This window comes from Homarus americanus, unplaced genomic scaffold (assembly GCF_018991925.1).
Source record: "Homarus americanus isolate GMGI-L3 unplaced genomic scaffold, GMGI_Hamer_2.0 scaffold23598, whole genome shotgun sequence".
Taxonomy (NCBI): Eukaryota; Metazoa; Arthropoda; class Malacostraca; order Decapoda; family Nephropidae; genus Homarus; species Homarus americanus.
This window is the reverse complement of record NW_024731054.1, coordinates 1,686,923-1,701,652: the sequence shown is the minus strand read 5'-3', so window position 1 is coordinate 1,701,652 and position 14,730 is coordinate 1,686,923.

Sequence of the window (14,730 nt, the reverse complement as noted above, 5' to 3'; positions counted from 1 at the left end):
CTCCTCATTCTCTACCTCTTCCCTCTCTCTTTACCTGCCTCCTTCATCGCTCCCTCCATCTTCATTCTCTCGCTTTTTCCTCCTCCTCCTCCTCTCCACATATACACAAAAACACGAGTTTAATGTTTTCTCCGAGGAAAGTTCGTGCTGAGCTTTCAAGCTGAAGGTCCGAACCTCCAGTGGTCCGAACCTCCAGTGATCCGAACCTCGTGATCCGAACTTCCAGTGGTCCGAACCTCCAGTGGTCCGAACCTCCAGTGATCCGAACCTCCAGTGATCCGAACCTCCAGTGATCCGAACCTCCAGTGGTCCGAACCTCCAGTGGTCCGAACCTCCAGTGATCCGAACCTCCAGTGATCCGAACCTCCAGTGATCCGAACCTCCAGTGGTCCGAACCTCCAGTGGTCCGAACCTCCAGTGGTCCGAACCTCCAGTGGTCCGAACCTCCAGTGATCCGAACCTCCAGTGGTCCCAATATCAGTGGTCCGAACCTCCAGTAGTTCGAATCTTTAGTGGATCGGACCTCCACTGACACAAAAATGCACATACACGTCTTCTTCTGGGTGTAGAGAGAGAGAGAGAGAGAGAGAGTCTAATATAGCTCAAAAGGTCAAGTTTAAGTAACGCAGATCACTCAATATACAACTCATAACCTCGTAGTTATTGGTAGCTAAGAAATAAAAACTAAAACTTCACTACAATCCACTTGTTTCACTTATTAAATTTGTAAGTGCGTGTAGTGCGTTGTTGCCACACACTTATAATAGATTAGTAATTAATTAAGAGTGTTTGAGTTACAGCCTGGCTACTAATTCTTACTCTGGTATAACAAAGAGAAATGATAGGAAATAATTATTATTTTTTTCGTTCACATTTCTAGGAATTTAATAATGTGAAGTGACTTTCTCATCATCCTTCCTCCCTCCTCCTCCTCCTCCTCCCCTCTTCCTCCTTCCTCCTCCCTTATCCTCTTCCCCCTCCCTACTCCCCTACCCTCTTTTCATTCGTCCCCCCTCCACCTCCCCTCTTCCTCCTTATCTATCCCCTCTCTCCACCCCTTCCCTCATCTGTCCCTTTCTACTCCCCTAATTCTCTACCAATGCACAATTCCACTGCCCCCCTCCCCCCTCCCTTTTCACCCTCTCCCCCCTCACCCTCCCTCTTGCATTGAACTTATTTAGGAAAATGTTCCATCGTTCACGTCTCGGTAGAGTAATGTAATGATTATTCTTTTGGGTACGTTTTCAAAGGAGAGAGAGAGAGAGAGAGAGAGAGAGGTCAGCGTCTCAAGTTTATCAATATTACAGAGTGTAGACACAAAATAATTTATCTGAGAAACCTGACTGTTCTATGTGTGTGTGTGTGTGTGTGTGTGTAAATAACCTACTATGCAGTTGAAGAAGCTTTGAAATAAACGGTTTACTGAGTGTACACAAAATACATTTAAGATAAACAGGTAGAAGTAAATATTGATTTTCTCCCGTGAACCATTCATGGGTGAGTGATCTGTCTCTCTCTCTTCCCCACAGTGACTTTGTACCCACTCTCTCTCTCCCACTAGTTCTCTCACTCTCTCTCTCTCTCACTCTCAACCTCAACCCCTTCCCCTCCTTCCCCTCCTTCCCTCCTAGACAGTGTCCCGCTCCTTGTCTCCCCGTAAGTGTGGCTCACTGCAGGCCAATATTTTCCCCAGCAGCTGTGTGTGTTTTATTACCTCGCCTGTACTATTGACAGCTTGGCCAGGCAGGAGGAGGCCACCGTGAGTTTCTTTTATTAATCTCTCTCTCTCTCTCTCTCTCTCTCTCTCTCTCTCTCTCTCCTTCGTTGGCTTTGTACCCACCCTCTCTCTCATCAGTCCTCTTCCCCTCTCTCTCTCTGTATCTTTCTCCTCTCTCTCCGTTTCTCTCTCTCTCTACCTCTTCCTATCTTTCTTCCTTCTTTATGTATGGTGAAATATGGTCCTAGATCCCGACAGCCCTGATGAACATTCGCTTTTACCCTCCTCTACCCCCCCTCGCCTCCTTCACCCCCTTCCCCTTCATCCCTCCCTCACCTCCTCTCGCCCCCAGCACCCCTCCTCGGCCCCTCATCTCCAGAAAACAAAACGTCCCAATTAATATCACGTGACATCGAAAACGTTTTGGTTGGAAGAAGTGATTGAAGATATATGTCCAACGTTTATTTCGTAATGGTGGACTATTTGGCAGCGTCGTGTAGGTTAGGTTAGGTTAGGTTAGGGTAGGTTAGGTTAGGTTAGGTTAGGTTATTCCCTCTTTGGATGATTATATTTTTCATATTTTCTCAAAGGTTTTCAGAATCGTTCATTGTACAGTGGTAAGGAGGCTGGATCTCACTCCTGTCAAGTCATGTCAATCATTTAGTGGTCAATTTGTTCCCTAGCAGGTAAGGTCAGGTCAGGTCAGGTCAGGTCAGGTCAGATTACCCAATGCAAGGTACAAGTGTCATGTCAGCTGTTCTACCTCTTGTCATCTACTATTACTGGTACTTCATGACAGCGGCTCCCCTCCCTGCACACATCTTTCTCTCCCTTCCCCCCTCTCCCTCCCTCCCCCTCCCTCCACTGCACACGTCCTTTGTCCCCTGCATTTCTTTCCCTCACCTCCCTGCACACACGCCCCCTTCCCCCTCCGCTGCTATCTCATACAACTTTCAGTTTCTCATGGCTGCATTACACAACAATGTCTTAACTTAGTGTAATTAGTAATGATATCGCTTATAAAGTCCAGAGGCTGTGGTGAATGAGTGCTCTCTCTCTCTCTCTCTCTCTCTCTCTCTCTCTCTCTATTTATCCACGAATATATTAAAATAATTAACTAAACTCGTATATAAAAAAGCTCCCCACTACTTCACTAATAACCTCAACATTAACCAGAATGACTCATAAACCTCGACGACCAAACACATCTAACTTTAACCACCAGAAAGACTTTTATCAATTCGTTTTATCAAATAGAAAAAAAATAAATAAAAGGTTTTAAAATGCTTCCATAAAAACAAGTTGTGTTATTTTGTCAATAGATGAGGTTAGTCAAGTTAGCAGGGAGCGATTAAGAGCTAATGTTATGTGTGTGTGTGTGTGTGTGTGAGTGTGTGTGTGTGTGAGTGTGTGTGTGTGTGTGTGAGTGTGTGTGTGTGTGTGTGTGTGTCCTCTTGCATTGTGTGGAGTGTACTGTATGAGTTTTTGTGGTTCTTCTTCTTTCTCTCTTTTTCTCTCTCTCTAACAACAAGAACCTAACCTAACCTAACCTACACTATAATACGGTATCTCTTGGTTATCCTACGCTATGCTCTCTGTCAAAGGCAGCTCGGCCAAGTTACTCAACAAAAATAAGGAGTTCTTGAGGTAAACTTGCCTTCGTCTTGACCGCAACCATGCGAACACAACCTCGGCGTCTGAGAGAGAGAGAGAGAGAGAGAGAGAGAGAGAGAGAGAGAGAACTAAAGAGATCAGTAAACAACTCTCACGTAAGTATTTAAAGCGAGAGACAAGACTTTCACATATTTCTTCATTAAGCCAAAAATAAGTCTGAGTTAGCCAGGAAGAATGAACCTTTTACTGTGAGAGAGAGAGAGAGAGAGAGAGAGAGAGACAAGAGGAAGAGTAGAAGGAAAGAGAGATAGCGGTGAGAGAGTGAGAGGGGAGATATAAGGAGATACAGAGAAGTGTAGTAGGAGAGAGAGAGAGAGGGGGGAACTATAGCAAAAGAGAAGGAGGAATAGTGAAGTATTTCCAATAATAATAATAATAATAATAATATAACAATAACTACCTTAGCACTACCAACCACTTCGTTCGTTTGTTTGTTTGTGTCGACTAAATAATGTAATATGCATAACATAAATATTAAATCATTAAACTTAGGAAATAACTCAAACTCTCGCTTTTCATAATTAACTAAAGTTTTGGTTAAGTTCAGTCCGTCCTACACCCGCCTGTCTTGATCTAAGTGATGGATATCCTTAACACGTGAGGGATGTTTGGTTTTCCTGAAATGTTTAACGTAGGCAAAGGGAAGCGGTGGCTGAGTGGATAGAGCACTCGCCTCATGTCCTAAGGGTCGTTGGTCCGATCCCCAGGCTGCAAATGGATACCGTTTGGGGAAATGAAGGTTAGGTTAGGTTAGGTCAGGTCAGGTCAGGTTGTGTGCCTTCCTCTCCTCCGTCCCTCAAGAGTCATCGTGTGTATGGGAACCAATTTTCTCTGTCATCGTCGTTTTCAATATTTGTTCTTTATTTACTTTTGGGGAGAATTCGATGAGTTATTAGTATTATTGACCGGATATGTTACTTTATAGTAATTAATTTATGTGATATTTTAAGCATTACACACACACACACACACACACACACACACACACACACACACATCACTTGGCAGCACCACCAGCCGATGAGCCGCGCAAGTGTGGTGGTGATGGTGGTGGTGGTGGTGGCAGACGTGGTAGGGGCCAGGGGTGTGGTGGGGTGAACAGTGGTAGGGGTGATAATTGGCCGAAGGTGGTGGTGGTGGTAGCGGTGGTGGTAGGGGCCAGGGGTGTGGTGGGGTGTTAGTGGTAGGGGTGATTGGCGGTGGTGGTGGTGTGGGAGTGGTGGTGGTGGTGGTAGAGGTGGTGATAGGGGTGGGGTGGTGGTGGTGGTGGTAGAGGGTGGTGATGGGGGTAGTGGTGGTGGTAGAGGTGGTGGTAGGGGTGGTAGTGAGGGTGGTGGTGGGGTGGTGGTAGGGGTGGTGGTAGTGGTAGTGGTGATGGTGGTGGTGGTGGTAGGGGTGGTGGTGGTGGTGGTGGTGGTGGTGGTAGGGGTGGTAGGGGTGGTGGTACTGGTGGTGGTACTGGTGGTAGGGGTGGTGGTGGTGGTGATGGTGGTAGTGGTGGTGGTAGGGGTGGTGGTGGTGGTGGCGGCGGCGGTCGAGGCAGCTCACAGTCAGTGGCGGACAGCGTCGCTGGTGGGTGTGCCAGGAAGACTCTCGTCAGCTCTCACTCCCTCCCCTCCTTCTCCCTCACTCACTCACACGCAACACGCAACTCTTCTCCCTCACGCGGCGGTAAACAGTGAGGTGTCGTGTTGGACTTATGTTAATACACCCAGAGCCTGTGTGTGTGTGTGTGTGTGTCTACCTCGTGTAAGTTGGTCATAATAAGTGTTGTGAGAACCAGCGGGTGTTACCTGTGCTCACACCTGCTGACACCTTCAACACCTGTCATAAAGAAGACGCCTAATTATACGCGTATTATCACAACCTTACTCAGTTATACTAAGTTATAAGAAGGAAAAAAAAAACTCCAGAGACAGTTTCCGGAGACGTGTGTTTCCTCAGCAGTGCCAGACAGACAGTGCCAGACAGTGCCAGACAGACAGTGCCAGACAGACAGTGCCAGGGCGTGTCAACAAGGAGACTGTGTGCTACAAACTTTCTCACCACACGAAAGAAATTATTCTAGTATCCGCCTCACTAACTCTACAAGGTATGAGAGACTTCCGCTGTCTCAACCAATAACAATTTCTAACTAAGTGAATCACAAATATGAGAGGCTGGAGGTTGCAGGGGCTGGTGTACCTACAAACTCCATTATACCACAACATCCCAGTGACGTTCTAAAGTGGAATTGGATAATGGTGTTTTTATTTTTATTTTTTTCGTTATCTCATGTGGAAATTTTTTTGGGGTACAACTCAAATTGCTAATTATTGCGAGAAATTTGAAAAAAAAAAAAAAATTTGCAATTTGGGTAATCAACACAAAAATTACAATTACTGGCAGATGTGTTCTCCTCCCATGATAATATTTCACGTTGAGAGATTTTGTCCAGTGTGAGAGACTAAGACTTTTGTTACTGGAAAAAATAAATAAAACCAAAAACACCACAGAAAAAAACTTTGTCACTGAAAGAAAAAAAAAACAGAAAGAAAGAAAGACTTACCAATGAAAAAAAACGAGTTAAAACAAGAAAAAAAACCACACGTAAGATTTTTGTCAGAGAAACAGAGGCAAAATAAAAGGGTTTTGTGGCCACGTAAAACACCAAGACTTATTGTACAGTGATGATATAAGAGTCTTGGATAATGTTAAGGCTTCATAACATTAACCAGTTGATGTAGAGAAATAATATAGTAAATACTGGAACGATATTGACTAAGAGAATACCTAACTTAACCTAAACTAACCTGAATTAACCTAACAAACCTGACTTAACCTAATATAACTAACCTGAATTAACCTAACAAACCTGACTTAACTTAATATAACTAACCTAAACTAACCTGAATTAACCTAACCTAACTAACAAACCTGACTTAACTTAATATAACTAACCTAAACTAACCTGAATTAACCTAACTTAACTAACAAACCTGACTTAACCTAATATAACTAACCTGAATTAACCCAACCTAACTTAACCTAATCTAACTAACCTGAATTAACCTTACAAACCTAAACTAACTTAACTAACAAACCTGACTTAACCGCATCATATATTAAGTATAAAACATCACTATTATTTAATGGAGCAAGGAAGGTAATGGTGTGTGTGTGTGTGTGTGTGTGTGTGTGTGTGTGTGTGTGTGTGTGTGTGTGTGTGTGTGTCATGTTTATATAATTATTCTTCGTCTAAAAAGAGAGAGAGAGAGAGAGAGAGAGAGAGATGTAAAAGGGAAAGATGATGAAATAGACATAGAAAAATACGAAGACTTAGTGAGAAAGAGACAAAAAGAGACTAGAGAATAAAGATACAGACAGACAGACACAGACAGGCAGACAGACAGACAGACAGACACAGACAGACAGACTAGAATGATTCCTAAAGAAGAGGACATGAAAGAGATGTATAGAGAGAGACAGTGATAAACTATAAAAGAGAGACAGTGAGAGAGAGAGAGAGAGAACGAAAGATAGGGAGGGGTGAAAATGGAATAACACCGAGATAACAAAGTAGGAAGACATAGAAAGGAAGAGATTGACTGGGAGAAGAGGGGAGAGACAAGTATAAATGATAAAACCTAATGTGAGAGACAAAAGGAGATAATTAAAGACACAAATAAACTATTAAACAAAGACACAGACACACCAATAAACCATAAAACACAACGACAGAGAGATAAAGAGAGAGACATAGAGACAATACACCATAAAAGAGAGATAAAAAAGAGATAGAGAGAGATAGAAACACGACACACCACGACAAACGTTCACATATATACAGTTTTAATACTTAATCATTCCTTTCCACTTAACTCAAACATGTGACTATGTAAACAAACTTATTGGTCGGGAAATTAATTTATAACACCCCCCCCCTCTCCTCCCTCCCTTCCATCACCCTCCCTGCCTCTCCCCCCTGCCTCTCCCCCTGCCTCTCCTCCCTCCTCATCAATCGTTCATGAGGGGATGTTGGTGTGGCTGTTGATCGCCTCATCATCGCCCTCCTAAATCCAAGCTTGGGGGGTAGTTCGCCTTACCTAATGACTGTAATGAGAGCAATAACACAACACGTCTACTGTGTGTGTGTGTGTGTGTGTGTGTGTGTGTGTGTGTTTTACGAGGATTCCTATTTCCCCTAAAATTAGAAAAATGTCGCTTTTGGGATTTGTAGTACTTAAGTGCAGTGTGTTTGTGTTTGTGTTTGTTTGTTCTTTTAAAGATTATGGTTCTGCTCTCTCTCTCTCTCTCTCTCTCTCTCTCTCTCTCTCTCTCTCTCTCTCCTCTCCCTACTCTCCCTTTCCCTGCTCTTCTTCCCTAACCATTCGCTTACTCTCCTCCCCTTCTCCCTCCATCACTCCCCTTTTCTTCTCCCTATTCTCCCTTTCACTCCCCTCTCCCAACTCTTTCCTCTCCCTACTCTCCCTTCCCTACTCTCCCTTCCTCCCTTCTCTCCCAACTCCTCCCTTCCCCTTATAAAACTCATTAAAGTGAACTGATATTGTAACTCAGTCAGCAAACACTAAGTCCGGCTTCATGTTCCACAAAGTAAGTCTCTCACGCTGGCTGCACACCATTGTAATTATGACCCATTTATTTAATTCCACACACACACACACACACACACACACACACACAGACAGACAGATAGTTAGACATACACACCAACAGACAGACAGACAGTCAGACATAAACCCAAAGACAGGGTTGCAGGGTTTGTTTATTTGTGCTGCAAGAATCTGGTATAGTGTTGCAGAATTTTTTGTGTGTCTTCCAATAATCTGGTATAGTGTTGCAGGGTCTGTGTATTTGTGTTGCAAGAATCTGGTACAGTGTTGCAGGTTTTTTTTTATTGTGTTGCAGGTTTCCGTATAGTGTTGCAGGGTGTGTATAAGGGTTGCAAGGTTTCTGTGACGTATAGATATACTTAGTTATATAAAAAATGAACTCATATAATTTACCCCCCAAAATATCAAAATTTATATCAATATTTCTCCGGTACTCGATGAAACCATGAATAGCTACCTCACCTCACCTTACCTCACCTCACTTCACCTCACCTCACCTCACTTCACCTAACCTTGCAGATGGGGAGGTGAAGGCGGTCGAGTACAGTGCCTTATTGTGTGTGTACCTGGTGTTAGTGTAGTGTGGTGTACGGGTGGTATTAGTGTGGTGTAAAGGTGTTGTCCCAAACGAGCCCTCAGGTGTATGATAGAGCATCGGGCGCGGCTGGAACGGAGAAACATATAAGGAGTCACAGCCGAGAATATTCCTCAAACCAGCTCATTGTTTTCATCATATTTCTCAAAGACATGTTGTACCATCTCTGACACTGTAGTTTGATTGGTGCTTGTTTATGTACCGTACTGGACAGTGTTACAAAATAATGTCACTATATTGAACCGTATTAGACAGTGTTACAAAAGTATGTCACTATATTGTACCAGTGCTGAAAAACATCCTTACGAGCAAACATCAGTGAACGTAAATAAAAAAATATGTATAGAAAACTCGAACATTTTAAATCTTATCCAGTACCAGGACTCAAAACCCACCATTCCCTTTACAAGTCATAAGTAAAATGCTCGTCAAATCCCCCAAACATTTTTAGTATTCAGTATTCGACAACATTTCCGAGTTCTGAACATTTCCAAGTTCTGGACATTTCCGAATCCTAGACATTTTCGAGTTCTGGACATATCCGAATTTTGGACATTTCCGAGCTTTGAACATTTCCTTGGTGGTGTTCATGAATATTTCGGCAGGGTGCGTGTTGGCTGTTCCCAGGAGGTACTTGGGGAGAATAGTGGTTAATCTAACTCACATTAACTTGGCAAATGACCCCAATAAACTTGACCAAAGTACTAGTAATCACTGAAGTACGGTGGCTTATATCTTTATACTCAATTGGTTAAGTCATCGTACTCAAGAGTTAAGTCATCGTCTTTAAGGGGCTATCGTTGTTCTCAAGATGTTAAATATCGTACTCAAGGGGTTAAAACATCGTACTCAAGGGGTAAAATCATCGTGATCAAGGGGTAAAATCATCGTGATCAAGGGGTTAAAACGTCGTACTCAAGGGGTAAAATCATCGTACTCAAGAGGGTCAATTCATCATACATAAATAATTAAATCACAGTGCATCGTTACCGTAGAGCCTAATCCTTCATCCTAATCAGAAGTTTAAATCCAGGTGGAGTTAATCACGAACTCATTTTACCTGTGTGTGTGTGTGTGTGTAACTTTATACTGAAGGCATTGTTCTATACACGATTTATATGATATGGGAATGTAATGGTTTATATATCCATTAAAAGAGAGAGAGAGAGAGAGAGAGAGAGAGAGAGAGAGAGAGATTATTTCCGTAGCATTTAATTAATAACTCAATCTCTAGTTTTTATCAAGAGTTGTCGAGTTGATTACATGTTTAAGTTTAGTAATTATTAATGGATGTTATCTAACAGAACTCAAGTAGAGGAGAGGCAAAGCAGAAGTGTGGAAAATTAATCAGAAAAAGCAGAAGTGAATAAGAAAGTCAACGGAAATAAAGTTGGTTTAAGGAAATTTACAAAAGAACTAAAAGAGAACAACAGAAGAACATTAACAGAAATACAACAGAAATAAAACAGAAATACAGCAAAAATACAGCAAAACTAATAATAGCATTCATACAGTACTCAATTCCTAAAGTAACGTAAACTTGAAATAAAACTTGACTCACCATAAGTGTTTCCGCCTAAATCAGGGTTAATAACTACTCTTACCAGACCAATTGAAAATAAACATATCACTCACACGCGATAATCATTCCCCAGTCATGTCAGTACCAGAACCTCGCATTGATTTGACCAAGAGTTAAGTAGTGATTGTGTTTAAAGACTGTAAAACAAAATATAAATCCCTCACGCTCAAAACCTTCCATCCACCAGGTCAGGAAAGGCTGGCTATACATTTATCGGTGAGTGAATGAAACCCCAAAATATGAAAGATGTGAAAAAAGTGAATAATGTATAATCTCTTTGGAAAGTTAAAGTAAAGAAGTGTATATTGTCATCACAGAAAGATAAGGAAGAAATGGGTAATTAATTCAGCTTGACAAAAGAGAGAGAAAAAAATTAAAGACTTCTTACAAAAGCAAAAAAAATCTCTATACCAACTGTACATAAAAGCTAAAACTGCGGAAGTTATACGCCATAAATGACTCGCGAAAAACACACAAAAAGGTGATTAAGGAACATATCATACAATAGCTTTATATTAGTATGTAAACAATGAAGTCCCCCAAGGTACTGTAGAAAATGGGGTCCTCTGGTGTTCATGTGTGTAGTGTGGTGTAAATAATGGTGAAAAGATTTGTAGCTGAAGACAAACAAAGTCATGGATCCCGGCAAGATATTCCAGATCATCACCAACAGCACATTGCTAGGTAAGTCGGAGGCTACACTGGGAAAAAAATGGTACGTCGGAGTATACACTGGGAAAAAAAAATATATATATATTTTTTTTCCAGGAAGAAGTATATGTATTGAGTTTTTAGTCGCTGTTCATGTTTTTTATTGCCTTTTTCCTTCGTCTAGTGGAAATCCGGATGTGACGCAGAGGATTTTTACTTTTAATTCATTTCGGAAATTAAAAGAGTATTAGAGAATATGTCATTTCCCTTCTGGTCGAAAACTGAACTTTTTTATACATTTCAACTTTTCAAAACGTTACTGCATAGCGATCTTTTTCCATCGTCCTTCTCATACGGTTCAAATAACACACGTTCCCCCTTAACTAAATGAACGCCCTACCTACAGTCTCAGTAAACATTTGATACCATTATGAAAATACTCTTATATTTTAACTTACTACATACAATCCTACAACACCAGTTACGAGAATTAACGTGAGATGTTTTGAGAATCCAGGCCAAGAATCTGAATACTTACGAGTGTACTAAAACTCAAGGCCATTATGTAGAGGCTAATGTGAAATTTTGTTCAGTTAATTGAACCATGTCGAGGTCTTTATCTATCTATCTATCTATCTATCTGTGGTAAAATATACAGTACAGCCTCTCTAACAAGTACCAGCCGACAATAATCTTCCAGCAGTAAAGAAACAGCTTATAGACCAGGCCGGTAGAGCTGAGGCTAGAGTGACCTGAAGTAGTCTGGACTCTTTTTCATACCCGAAGTTGACCAGACTAACCCCCCTCATTTACCTTACCTGACTTCACGTGATATGACCTGACTTGATTTTAACTTAATTTGTCCTAGATTGGCGTTAGTTTAAAATAACCTAAACTGATCTGATCTGACCTAACTTTAAGCTAACCTGACGTGGATTAACTTTAACTTAACCTTACCTGACCTGGTCTGACACGACTTTAATTTAACCTGTCCTGGAATAACTTTAACTTAACCTAAACTGACCTGACCTAACCTAAAGTGACCTGGTCTGACCTGAATTTAATTTAACCTGTCCTGGAATGACTAACTAATCTACCCTGACCTAACCTACCCTAACTTAAAAGGAACTGATCTGACCTAACTTTAACCTAACCTGACTGAGATTAAATTTAACTTAACCTAATCTAACTTGATCTGAACCTTTGATTTTCTTTCCCTACTATAATCTCTCTCTCTCTCTCTCTCTCTCTCTCTCTCTCCCAAATTACCAAATAAAACACACAAGGATAATTAAGCACAAAACAAAAATAATCATCAACACTTAACCATAAATTCTGTCGTTCCTCAATATTGGTAAACATTAAATTAAATCAATGTGTTATATTTATGTGTCCAAATTATAATTATCATTCAATTTTTTCTCTCTCTCATTTTCTCTCTATATTCTCTCATTTTCTCTCTTTATTCTTTCATTTTCTCTCTTTATTCTCTCATTTTCTCTCTATTCTCTCATTTTCTCTCTTTATTCTCTCTCCATTTCCTAATATCGTTTATATCAATGTTATTTTATCGTATTTTTGTGTTAATCTCATTTTTTCAGTTTCTATTACCTTTATTGTGTCATTTCTCTTTATACTATTCGTTTTAATCCCGTTTTTCATACTTTCATTTTCTTTATTGTCTCTTTGTTTCTAGTCGTTTTAATTCTCATTTTCCTACTTATATTTTTATCCATCTTTTTTGTCCTACTTTTTATTCGTATTACTATAATTTTTTTTCCTTACGGTTCATCTTTTATCTCATATCTATTCCTTTTACCTCGGTTTTCTTGCATTCTCGTCTTTTTTTTTCTATTTTCATTCGTTTAATTCGTTTTTTTCTGGCATTATCGTCTCTTTTTCTTCTATATTCATTCGTATTAACCTCATTTATCTTACTTTCCCCCATAATATTCTTCCGTTTTCCCAGAATTTTTGTCGCGTTGTCAACTAATTTAAGGCTTCGTTTCGGCTGGCAGGAAAAATCATTGCAATCACCTCCTCCTCATAATTTCTATGACCACGTGTGGGCAACAGCCAAAACCTGCAAGTGGCATAAGCTATTGTAAATTTGCTTCCCCTCGTAATTCTGTGTGTGTGTGTGTGTGTGTGTGTGTGTGTGTATGAGTGTGTGTGTGTGTGTTTGTTCGTCCGTGTGTGTGTTGAAATGTGTGTGTGGTGTGTGTACATAAGTTGTGTCGGTGTCAACTTCTACACCTTAAACAATCTTACGCCCAGGTAACCTTAGAGCCAGCCAGCCTCGAAGAGAGAGAGAGAGAGAGAGAAAGAGAGAGTATCAACGAATAATAAAACACACACAAAATAACAAACACACAAAACAAAAACATTACAATAAAAACACTACACAAACACAGGAACACCCAGACGAGGAGGGAGATAAGACCTGGACGATGTGACAACCTGCCGTGTAGACCTCACCTGAGTTAATTGTATTCATATTGACGTCGAACACCTTGATGGAATCCCTAACCTGGAGGTGAGGGTGAGGGGTGGGGGTAGGGCGGGGGGAGGTGGGGTAGGGCGGGGTGGTGGGGACGGGACATGGTTGGAGGAAAAGGTTAATATATATAGATGAGGTAAATAAACAGAAAAGGTCAGTGTATAATAACTCAAGTCTTGGTATGGTTGAAAGTGACATGGGTGGCGGTGTGTGTGTGTGTGTGTGTGTAAGATGGAGGACAAACTAAGAAGTGAGAGAGAGGGAGAGAGGAGAGAGAGAGAGAGAGAGAGAGAGAGAGAGAGGGGGGGGTAGGTTATGGTTCAGAGCACCAATTGTCCTGTACTGAGTTTCTTCTTCTTCTTTCTCCTCCTCTTCCTCCTTCCTTCTCTTTCACCTTCTCCTAATAACTCCTTCTCCATCTAATTCTTCTTCCTCCCTTTCCTTCTTCCTCTTCCCTCCTCCTTCCTCTCCTTCCCCCTCCTTCTAAATCTTCCTCCTCCTTCCCCCTCCTCCTCTTCCTAATTTTTCTCTCCTACTAAAAAACAAAACTGTTATTATTTCTTCCTCTTCACATATATACATTTCGCTTCTCTCTCGTTTCCTAATCATAAAAAACTATTCTCCTGTTGTTACGGACAAGAATGAACGGGAAGACGCACATAACCGTAAGCTGACGACAATAAAGGAAGAATGTGTGTGTGTGTGTGTGTGTGTGTGTGTGTGTGTGTGTGTGTGTGTGTGCCAAGATAGAAAAGCTGAGTTAAATGAGAAAATGTTCGATCTTGGTGAGACATGCAAACATTTTGTGAGAGAGAGAGAGAGAGAGAGAGAGAGAGAGAGAGAGAAACATTTTTGAGTCCATGATAAAGAAGGAAAGGAAGAAATAGAGAGAGAGAGAGATAGAGAGAATGAAACGTGAGGAATATGGGACACTGAACAAAAAAATGTACAGGATTTGGAGAGTAAGAAAATGACATACATACAGACAGAGAGATAGAGACAGAAAGACAGAGACAGACAGACAGACACATGCAAACATTTATGGGTCTAACTCGGCGTGGTGACAAGAGGTGGAATGTGGGGGAATGCAAGGAAAGGAACACACAAACAAACACAAACAAACAAACATGACCTTGTTCTATATCAAACAATTTCAGTGACAAATAAAGTCTTCGTTCAGGTGAGAAGGGAGGAAAATTTATCTCCGTCAGTTAGTTAGTTAGTTAGTCAGTCAGTCACTCAGTTAACCAGGTATTCCATCATTCATTCATTCATTGAGTCAGTCAGTGAGTGAGTCAATGAGTGAGTCAGTCAGTCAGTCAGTCAGTGAGTCAGTCAGTGAGTCAGTCAGTGAGTCAGTCAATGAGCGAGTCAGTCAGTCAAGAACCACACACCTAC